The sequence below is a fragment of the Galeopterus variegatus genome, unplaced genomic scaffold (genome assembly GCF_000696425.1).
Source record: "Galeopterus variegatus unplaced genomic scaffold, G_variegatus-3.0.2 Scaffold361, whole genome shotgun sequence".
NCBI classification, from domain to species: domain Eukaryota; kingdom Metazoa; phylum Chordata; class Mammalia; order Dermoptera; family Cynocephalidae; genus Galeopterus; species Galeopterus variegatus.
Genome location: NW_007726472.1, coordinates 512,505 through 524,515, shown reverse-complemented (window position 1 = coordinate 524,515; position 12,011 = coordinate 512,505). Strand labels below are relative to the sequence as shown.

The 12,011-nt window shown below is 39.6% G+C and overlaps 1 pseudogene; it reads left to right on the top strand.

Moving 5' to 3' along the window:
- Positions 1–305: 305 nt before the first annotated feature.
- Positions 306–2,571, top strand: LOC103586681 (annotated as a pseudogene).
- Positions 2,572–12,011: the final 9,440 nt, after the last annotated feature.

Sequence of the window (12,011 nt, the reverse complement as noted above, 5' to 3'; positions counted from 1 at the left end):
TTATGAAATGTCTGATAGTGAATTTCAAATAAACCTCTTAAAGATGTTCTAGGAAGTCACAAGAAAGTGCAGATAGAGGATAAAATGATATCTAGAAAGCAGAATGAGAAACTTGACAAAGGAATTTAGTTAATTAAAAATATAGAAATTCTAGAAATAAAGAATACGTTATTTGGTCTAGCTTTCAGTCTGCCTTTGCCAGCTCCAGCTCCCACCCCCAGACCTCCTGGTGGCTACACAGAGTGAAGTGGCTTTGACCCCAGGTTGCCTGGCCAGCATAACCGAGGTGGCTGGATGGCTGGAGGATGAACAGAGAAGCCAGCTGCTCCACAGACCTGGAAATGACTGCCCCCAAAGACCAAGACCTCTGGTCCTTTGAAGACATGCTAACCTTGCTGGAATACATGAAGAGCAACCTTTCATCCAATGAAAGCTCCAAGTTCGAAAACACCAAGTCACCTATGGACTGGGAAAAAGTGGCATTTAAAGACTTTTCTGGAGACACATGCAAGCTAAAATGGGTGGCAATTTCTAAAATGGTAAAGAAATTCTGTACGTTGACAGAATGCATCCTCAATGTTCAGGAACATATTAAAAATCCTTACAAAGGCAAAAAATGTAAGAAATACCCATACTTCCCAAAGGAGCTGCTCACCCCATATTTCTGCTTCTTCATGGAGAAGTGGGCCAAGTATGCAAAAATCCATCCTGAGATGAGCAACCTGGACCTGACCATGATTCTGTTCAAGAAATACAAGGAGTTTCCAGAGAAGAAGAAATCTATTCAGGACTTCCAGAGGGAGAAATAGGTGTTTGAACGAAACCTGGTCCCATTCAGGGAGGATCACCCTGACTTAATTTAGAATGCCAAGAAGTCGAGCATACATGAGAAGCCCAAAATCCCCCAGCAGCTGTGGTACACCCATAAGAAGAAGGTGCATCTCAAAGTACGGCAAGATGCCACCACAAAGGAGGTGAAGGAGACCCTGGGGAAGCAGTGGTCTTGGCTCTTGGACAAAAAGAGGCTGAAATGAATTCATCCCTGGAGCAGTGGAAGGAGTAAGAGGAGATTATGCATGAGTATATCCAGAGGCACACAGAGCTGAACATCAGTGAGGAGGACATCACCAAGGCCACCCTCACCAAGGCTGAATGCCAGCTTAAGGACAAGTTTGATGGGCAACCTACTGAGCCACCTCTGAACAGCTACTCACTGTACCGCTCAGAGCTCATGGCCAACACGAAGGACACGCCCAGCATGGAGCCCATGGCTCTGTGCAGCCAGCAGTGCAAGCTGCTCTACCAGAAGGAAAAGGATGCCTGTCACAAGAAGTGCAACCAGAAAAAGAAAATTATGAGGTGGAACTGCTCCATTTTCTCGAGAGCCTGCCTGAGGAGGAGCAGCAGTGGATCCTGAGGGAGGAGAAGATGCTGAACATCAACAAGAAGCAATGTACCAGCCCGGCCTCCAAGGAGCCCTCCCAGGAAGCAGGCAAGGGCAGCACAGAGAGGCCTATAAGCAGCCTGGGTCAGCCATGTTCATCTCTTCTGAGGAGAAGCAGCAGCAGCTGCAGGAGGAACGCCTGAGCTCTCTGAGAGCCAGCTCGCCCGCCTACTGCCCCCCATGTGGAATGACTTGTCCAGTAAGGAGGACAAGTACAAGTCCTGGGGAGCTGCACTGAAGGCACAGTCAGACAGGAAGCCTGTCAGGGAGGGAGTGTGAGGAGTGGGGCAAGCTGCCCAAGTTGCCCAAGAGAGCCGAGGAGACCTGGCAACAGAGTGCCATTAGCAATTACCTGGCCCATTTCAGGAATGACTGGATGAAGGCCTTGAAAGCCATGGAAATGACTTGGAACAATATGGAGAAGAAGGAAAAAACTGATGTGGATTAAGAAGGCAGCCAAAGACCAAAAGTGATATGAGAGAAAGAGCTGAATGAGATGTGGGCGTCTCTGGCTGTTTCAAACTCTTAGAAGAAGTCCCAGGAAGAACCCAAGAAGCCTCTCATGAATGGTTACCAGAAGCTCTCACAGGAGTTGCTGTCCAAAAGGGAGCTGAGCCACCTGCTGCTGAAGGAGTGCGTAGTGGAGATTGGCAGCCACTAGCAGCACATATCTGAGAACCAGAAGGAACATTACAGCTGGCCAAGGAGCAAGAGAAGCAGTACGAGATGCACCGGGACCTCTTGGTCACTAGGCTGTTTCTTCAGGTCTGTGCAGCATATAAACAGAACATCTCCAATAAACATAAGAGCATGACCAAGCTGTGAGTCCTGAACCCCAAGTCCAGCCTGAATACCCTGCAGTCCAAGCCAGAGTCAGAGGAAGATGATGAAGAGGACAAGGATGACAAGGACAAGAATAAAGAAGAAGATAATGATGATGAGAATGGGGACTCCTCCAGGGATGTTGGGGACTCTTCTGAGTCCAGCAGTGAGGATAAGAGTAAGGACGGGGATGAGAATGAGGAGGAGGATGAGAATGAGGACAACAATGAGGATGAAGACAGTCTGAGGGCAGCAGCTCTAGCTCCTCCTCTTCGGGGGACTCCTCAGACTCTGACTCCGACTGAAGTGCAGCCCTACCCCAGGGCGGCCAGGTGGAGCCCAGGAGCTCTCCTCCCCAACTGACCACCTTTGTTTCTTCCCCATGTTCTGTTCCCTGCCCCTGGTTCCTCTTCCCACCCCCCCCTCTCAAAATATGTGGTGGGGTTGGGGGGTTGGAGGAGCCCAGTCCAGTACTCTGAAGACTCCAAGACATAAGCCCTTGGGGAGTCTTCCAGAGAGAGTAACCATCAGACTGAGCCAGCACTAGACAGGCTGTCTAACCCTAATCCTCTTTTGTACTTGCAGTTCTGGCATGTACAATGGAGCAGGGAGTGGGGGTGGGGGACCCTGAATAGCTGAGTGAGGCCCTCCACACTTGTGCACCCCAATGTGGGGTGGAAGCTTGGGGAGGACCCCTTTCTTCCCAGATGGACTTGCTGTCTAGACCCTGCATTGGTACTGTAGGCAGAGAACATGTGGGGAATGGAGGGTGGGTACCTTTGAGAAATAGTCCTGTCCTAATGGTCTTTTCCCCTGCCCCCTGCAGGAAGGAACTGCCTGGACCCACTCATGGGGGGGCGGGGCAGAAGTGATTGTGTGTGTGTGTGCACGCGCACACACACGCGCATACATGCATGCATATTTAAGCTCTGAGCTGTCAACAAGACATTTCTGATTGAAATAAAAAAATACATTATTTGAACTGAAAAATGTGATAGAAAGATACAACAGCAGATGTAATCAAACAGAAAAGAATAAGTGAGTTTGATGATGGAAAATATGAAAACATCAGAGAAACAAATATAAAAAAGACTAAGAAAAAATGAAATAGAAATACAGCAAATATGGGACTCTCTCAAGAGAAATAACCTCCCCACAATTAGCATACCCAAAAAAGAGGACAAAGGAAGAGATGTAGAAAGTATGTCAGAGAAAATAATGGCTGAAAATTTTCCAAGTATAGAGAAAAATGACAGCTCCAGGAAACTCAGAGGTTGCCAATCAAATTCAATCCAAGAAGCAACACCCCAAGTCACATCATAATCAAATCATCAAAAACCAAAGACAAAAAAAAGAGAAAAAAACAAGTACCATTCAATGGAGTTCCAATATGTCTCTTAGTGGCTTTCTCAATAGGAACTCTATATTCCAGAAGAGAATGAGATGATATATCAGTGGTGCTGAAGGAAAAAGACTGTCAGCCAAGAATTCTCCATCCAGAAAAAACTGATCTTCAGATACGAAGGAGAAATAAAGTCTTTCTCAGACAAACATAAGCTAAGGGAATTCATCAACAGTAGACCTGTGTCACAAGAAATGCTAAAGAGAGTTCTTTTAGTCTGAAAGATGATGATGCTAAAGAGCAGCAAGAAAACATTTGAAGGTACATAACTAATTAGTAAACTCACAGACAACCTCAAAACACTTCGATGCTATAGGGTAGTGAATAAACTACTTACGTCCTTAGTATGAAGACTAAAGGACAAATGTAACAAGAAACTAACATATACAACAACCATATAAAAATAGGCAATATTAAAATTCTAGCAAACCTTGAAACAACAAATTGTCAAAAAGTAGGAGGGAATAATGTGGAAGCATAGAGTTGGCTTTGTTTCTTTTCTTTTTTCTTAGACATTAAAGTTAAGTTTTCATTAGTCTAAAATAATCTGTTATAACTATAACATGTTTCTTGTAAGTCTCATGGTAACCATAACACAAAAACTTATGAGATGTGCTAAAAAGAAGCAATAAGAAATCAAAATACACTGCTAGAGAAAACCACTCAATCACAAAGGAATACAGTAAGATTGAAAGAAAGAAAAAAAAAATGAAACAACCAGAAAAAAAGAAACAAAGTGGCAGTAACAAGTCCTTATATATCAATAATAACTCTACATCTAAATGTATTAAATGCCCCAATTAAAAGACATACAGTGGCTCAATGGATTATAAAACAAAACCAACAAATGCTGCCTACAAGAAACTCACTTTACATATAAAGGCACACCATGTGAAAGAGAAGAAATGGAAAAGGATATTTCATGCAAATGGAAAACAGCAAAGAGCAGGAATAGCTGTACTTATATCAGATAAAATAGACTTCAAGCTAAGGAAAATAAAAAAGATAAGGAAGGTCATTACATAATGATAAAAGGACCAATTCAATAAGACGATATAACAATTCTGAATTTCTGCACACCCAAATCCAGAGCACCTAGTTATACAAAATAACTACTATTAGATGTAACAAGAGAAATAGATTACAACACAATAATAGTAGGGGACTTTTACACCCCACTTTCAACAAAGGGCAGGTCATTCAAACAGAAAATTAACCAGGAAACAGTAGAATTAATTTCTACTCTAGTCCAATTGGACCTAAGGGAAATATATAGGACATTTCTTCCAATAGCTGCAGGATACACATTCTTCTTAGCAGCACATGGAACATTCTCTAGAACAGACCATATGTTAGGCCACAAAATAAGTCTCAACAAATTTTTTCAAAAAATATAATCATATTAACTACCTTGTCTGACTACAGTGGAAAAAAACTAGAAATCAATAACAAATGGAACACTAGAAAGCATACATATACACGGAAATTAAATAACATGCTCCTAAACAAGGAATGGGTCAAAGAAGAAATCAAGAAGGAAATTAAAAAACATATGGAGACAAATGAAAATAAAAATAAAACATATCAGAACCTATGGTATACAGCAAAAACAGTTCTAAGAGGGAAGTTTATCACAATAAATGCCTATGTCAGAAAAGAAGAAAGACTTCAAATAAACAACTTAACATTACATCTCAAGGAGCTAGAAAAATAAGAACAAACCAAACCCAAAATCATTAGGAGAGTAATAACAAAGATCAAAGCACAAATAAATAAATTAGAGATTTTAAAAAAAGATAAATACAACAAAGAATTGGTTTTTCAAAAAGATAAACAAAATTGACAAAACTTTAGCTAGACTAATGCAGAAAAAAGAGAGAAGACTCAAATAAATAATATCAGAAATGGAAAAGGGGCCATTACAACCAATACCACAGAAGTATAAATTTATAACAAAAAAAAATCATAACAGACTACTATGAAAAACAATATGCAAAGAAACTAGAAAACCTAGAAGATATGGATAAATTCCTGGACACCTTCAACTTACCTGGGTTGAATCATGAAGAAATAGAAAGCTTAAACAGATCAATAAGGAGTAATGAGGTTGAAGCAGTAATAAAGTCTTCCAACAAAGAAAACTCCAGGACCAGATGGCTTCATGGCTGAATTCTGCCAAACATTTTTTTTTCTCCTTTTTTGTATTTTTTACTGACCGGTAATGGGATTGCAACCCTCAGTGTCGCGCCCGTACTGGGGACCGGCAACGGGATCGCAACCCTCGGTGTTGCAGCCGCACCGCACTCAGCCAGTGAGTGGGAACCGGTCTCCACATGGGATCTGAACCCTCGGCGGGAGCGCCGCCGCACTTCCAAACGGCGCACTTTCCAGTGCGCCACCGGGCCGGCCCCTTCCAAACATTTAAAAAAGAACTAATACAAGTTCTTTTCAAACTCCTTCAGAAAACTGAAGAGGAGGTACTATTTCCAAACTCATTCTACAATGCCAACATTAACTTCACACTAAAGCCAGAAAAAGACACACACACACATACACACACACACACACACACACACACACACAGAAAACTACAGACCAATATTCCTAATAACATAGATGGGAAGATCCTCCATAAAATACTAGCAAACAGAATCCAGCAACACATTAAAAAGATCATTCACCATGATCAGGGAAATTCATCCCAGGGATGCAAGGATGGCTCAACACACACAAATCAATGAATGTGATACATCACATCAACAGAATGAAGAAAAAAAATCATATGATCATTGCAATGATGCAGAAAAAGCATCTGATAAAATCCAACACCCCTTCATAATAAAAACACTCCACAAATTAGGTATAGAAGAAACGTACCTCAACACAATAAAAGCCATATACAACAAAACCACAGCTAATATCATACTGGTAAACAAAAATTGAACACTTTTCTTCCAAAATCTAAAATAAGACAAGGATGCCCACTTTCCTGGCTCATATTCAACACAGTACTGGAAGTTTTAGCAAGCACAATCAGTCAAGAAAAGTCAATAAAGGGCATCCAAATTGGAAAGGAGAAAGTTAAACTATCCCTATTTGCAGATGACATGATCATATGCATAGAAAATCCTAAATCCTCTACCAAAAAATTACTGAAACTAATAAATTAATTCAGTATAGTGGTAGAATACAAAATCAACACACAAAAATTAGTAGCCTTTCATGCACCAATAATGACATAGCTGAAGAACAAATCAATAAAGTAATCTTATTCACAATAGATACCAAAAGAAATGAAATAACTAGGAGTAAATTTAATGAAAGAGGTGAAGAACTCTACAATGAAAACTATAAAACATTGGTGAAAAAACTGAAGAGGGCATAAATAAATGTTCTTGGGTTGAAAGAATTAACTTCATCAAAATGTCCATATTACCGAAAGCAATCTACACATTCAATGCAATCCTTATCAAAATACCAAGGTATTCTTCACAGAAATAGAAAAAATGATCTTAAAATTTGTATGGAACCACAAAAGACCCCATATAGCTAAAGCCATCTTGAACAAAGTTGGATGCATCACAGTTCCTGACTTCAAAATACTCTATAAAGCTATAGTAACTGAAACACCATGGTACTGCACAAAAATAGACAAATAGACTAATGAGACAGAATTGACAGCCCAGAAATAAACTGACACACTTAAAGCCAACTGGCTTTTGACAAAAGTGCAAAAAATAAACACGGAAGAAAGGACAGCTTCTTCAATAAATGGTGGTGCTACGAAAATTGGATATCCACATGCAGAGGATTGAAATTAGACCTCTGCTTCTTACCATACACAAAAATCAACACAAAATGGATTTAAGACCTAAATTTAAGATCTGAAGCTATGAAACCACAGAAAGAAAACATAGGGGACATGCTGCACAAAATGAGAGTGGGCAGCATTAAGTGAGGCTACAAAGGCACAGGGAACTAAAGCAAAAATACACAGATGGGACTACATCAAACTGAAGAGCTTCTGCACAGCAAGGGACACTATCAACAAAGTGAAGAGACAACCTACAGAATAGGATAAAGTGTTTTCAACCTACATATCAACCAAAGGACTAATGTCCAGCATATATAAGGAACTCAAACAAATCAACAACAAAAAAACAACCCAATGAAAAAATGGGCAAAGGACCTGAACAGACATTTCTCAAAAGAAGACATACAAATGCCCAACAGGCACAGGAAAAGATGCTCAAAATCACTAATCATCAGAATATGCAAATTACAGAAAAAAAACCACAGTGAGATATGATCTCATCTCAGTTGAAATGGGTATTATCAACAAAACAGAAAATAACAAATGCTGACAGAGATATGGTGAAAAGGGAACCCTCCTACATTGTTGGTGGGAATGTAAATTGGTATAACTATTATGGAAAACAGAAGTTTCCTCAGAAAACTAAAAATAGATCTATCTTATGACCTAGCTATCCCACTACTGGGTATATACCCAAAGAGAATGAAATCAACATTATCAAAAAGACACCTGCACTCCTGCGTTCATTGAAATGCTATTCATAATAGCCAAGAGATGGAATCAACCTAAATGCGCATCAATGTATGAACGGATTAAAAAAACTATTCAGCTGTAACAAAAAGTGATATCCTATCAATTGCAGCAACATGGATGGGACTGGAAACCATCCTATTAAATGAAATAAGTCAGTCACAGAAAGATGAATACCACATGATCTCACTCATAGATTGAATCTAAAAAAAAAAAGAGAGAGAGAGTGGTTCTCATGGTAGAGAGAATAATGTTTAGCAGAGGCCAAGGAGAAAGAGGGGAGGATGGAAAAGTTTGTACAGGGTAAAAAACTATGCTGTGTACCCTACTTGAATCAGTGTGCAGTACACTCATGTATTGAAACAACGTACTCCACAAATATGTACAAGTAAGTGTAATAATAGTAATAAAAAGATATTGTGGCTTGCCCAAGGTAATGTGTTCAGGACAGTTCTCCAGATGACCTTGGATTGACCCAGTTATCTCCCCATTTTGCTTATAATTGTTAAGCATAACTGTAGAATGTGCTTGGAATGCATGGCCAGAACAGTCCAGGCTTCTGTTCGTTTCTCCCCTAGAAACAGGATGTCCTTCAGTGATTTATCCCAACAAGGCATGTTTCCCCTGAGGTATAAAACCCAGGGTGGGCTGTTTTCTGGGATCCCTCAGCTACAGTGCAAATGGGGCATGTGCAGCAGAAGCTCCATCCACCCTGGACAGCTTTCTTGAGCCTCGTGGGACACACAGGCTCACAATGAATCCTAGCCTTCTGTTGTCCCTTGCTGCCTATCTGTAAGCAACAAATTTGCTTCACATAACTTGTGCTGGGTGCTCTATCTCACCAGACTCAGAATAGTAGATAACCAGTGTGCAGTGAACCTGTTTCATAATGTGACCAGCAAGTGGACCAGCAATAGGTGGCACTGGAGTTAGAACTCAGAGTAGTGCTTACTTTACTACAATCAATACATTATTGCATAAATGTTAATTAAGTTACTTGATATGCCCAAGGCTCTCTTAGCAAGTATTGAACATTTTCCTCAAAATATGGTAAAAATTATTTTAATGATAGTAACTAAGTTAAACAAAACAAAACAGATCAAATAAGATATTTGATATGTTTCTAAAGAGAGTGCTTGGAGAAGAGTACATTCAGTTGGATAAAGATGGGGATGGTGATGATGATTTGCAGGTTCTGAAAGGTTCTTCAGAGAATTGTCAAGGCCTTTAGGTGAAATGGCAATATGAGGGTACAGCTATATTGCTTTTATATAGATTTTACTTCTAAATTGAGGTTATTTTATATTTTTATATGGTGAATAACCTTATGAGTGGATCATTCAGCCCCATTGAGTCTTGAGATGCCTATTATTGGCATATATAAATTATGACAGGGTGGGATCTTTTATAAATCTGAAAGAGAAATAAAGAAAGGGGGGAAATGGAGACAGAATTTCTTTAGATTAACGTAAGAGAATTGAAGGAGAAAGACAGAGATTTACTTGAAAAAGAGCCCGCTGATAGGAGTTGAACTGAAATACGAAGGCAGAACGAGCAAAAGTGGGGATTGCAAGCTGTGCAACGTGACGTAGAAAATGGACAGAGAGGACATGAGCCATCCTTACCATTCCTTCTGTGGAAGGGCCTTGAAAAACCTCGGAAGACATAAAAGTACATAGCAGGCAGGTGCTATAACAGTCCCAATGATCTCCACCTCCTGGCTCTAGCCCTGTGTAACATTTTCTCCTTCAGTGCATGCTGGATTTAGTGAGTTCTCCCTACTAAATTGAATGGGGCAGAGTGGAGGGATGTCACTTTTGAGATTAGGACACATGAAATATTTAGTCTCCGTCTTTAGCCCCTGCCCTTCATCTTTCATGGTGCTCTGTCTCAGTCTCTCTCTCTCTCTGTCTGAATCTCTCTCTCTCTCTCTCTCTCATTCACTCTCATTCTGTGTCTCTCTACTTTTCTCTCTCTCTTCCTCTCTGTCTCATTACTTGCTCTGGGAGAATCAAGCTGCCATGCTGTGAGAAATCCTCTGCAGAGGCCAACATAGCAGACACTGTGAACATGAGTCCAACAGTCCATGAGAAACTGAAGCCTGTGAATAACCACATGAGTGCATCATTCGGCCTCCTTTGAGTCTCCAGGTGGCTATACTCCTGGCCTGCTTTACTATTCTGGAATGAAATTAATAGATAATAACCTACCTACATGTAAAATTTCAAAAATGCAATAAAATGTTCTAACCATAATACAAAGGAGAAGAAAGGGAATAATTTAATATAATGTAATATGCATTTCGATATGTAAATACTCCCCCATGACTACACTTGAAGACATAGTGAAATAGTCAAATGCTTGAATCTATATGTGACTTCAAAATCAGATTGCTGCAGTTGTGTTGCCTTCTCAAATACTACAAGCAACATTTCATTGGTGAGGTGATTTTCCAAAATGGCCAACAAATCTTGGTACAGTAGGGCAAAATACAACTTTCCTTGAAATACACAGTAGCTACATCCCTGAAATATAATTGCAGCATTATATTGACTTTTTAAAAATCTTTCCTTGTAGATAGGTTATTATTATCTACTAATTTTGTTTCAGAATTGTAAAGCAGGCATAAAAAGTTAATTATTATAAAAGGAGGACATTAAGTCTAATAATACTGAGCTCTGGTATAGAGAATTATTATAAAAAGAGGACATTAAATCTAATAGAACTGAGCACCGGTCTAGAGAAGAATCACAAATTTATGGAGAATGTTGAATTGACTTGGTGGGGAGTAAAAAATCAGCTCAGCAATTTAATGCTAAAAGTGGGAAAAATTTACCTGTCGATAACTCAAGGAACTCCTTGCAAGCAATATATGGTTCCTCTTAAACATTGTTACCTTGCACATTGTGAGACAATTCTCTGTAATCTTTGACACTACAACCCTAACTTTTGTCATTCAGTGCCCTTCTTTATCACTTTTAATTAGTCAAACTCCACTCGATTTTATAGTAAATTTTATTTCAGCCTTCCCTCTCTCTGCAGGTCAACCAGGTGACTTAGCACTCTATATCTAAGCTAAAAAGAAGCCATATGACATTAATCCTTGAGAAATTCTGGAAGATTTCTAATGTGGGCTACATTGGACTGAGCATTAATTTTAGGTCATCCTTGAATGAAAACATAGCACTGTACTAGAATTGGAATCCTCATAATGGGATTGGTTTTGATATAATTGTATCAACTTCAGTACTTTAACGTATGCATTGCTTTTACTCAATTTTTACTTTATGATTTTTGATGATTTATGAATATCACTGTCAAGACATACTATACATTTGTGAATCTGTGAAGCCATGTAAAGGTCTGCTGATAATCCTGTAGGCATTAGCAAGTAAAGAAATTGTAATCTAAATGGTGATCATAGCATAACTAAAATGTGTGAAAATTTTTGGTCTGTATTAGCAGCACCAAAAAGACAGTAAGGAAGGAGAGATGAAGGAAAACTGGAAATGGAAGAAGTGGTATTTAATGCAAGGGCAATTGCTGTGGAAGGTTGATGACTCTGGTGATTTTCAGCTGGTCAATAGTGCTGAGTAGTGAACACTCTCAGCATTTGCAGAAAAGCCTCCTAGTTTTCAGAACCATATTGCATTGATGTAAAACTCCATAAATCAAATCTGTAAAACCTACACCCTGCATTCAAAGACAGAAAAATCAGACTCATCTCTTATTATACACCATTGACTTTCCAGGATAATAACACCTTGCATTCTTTTTGC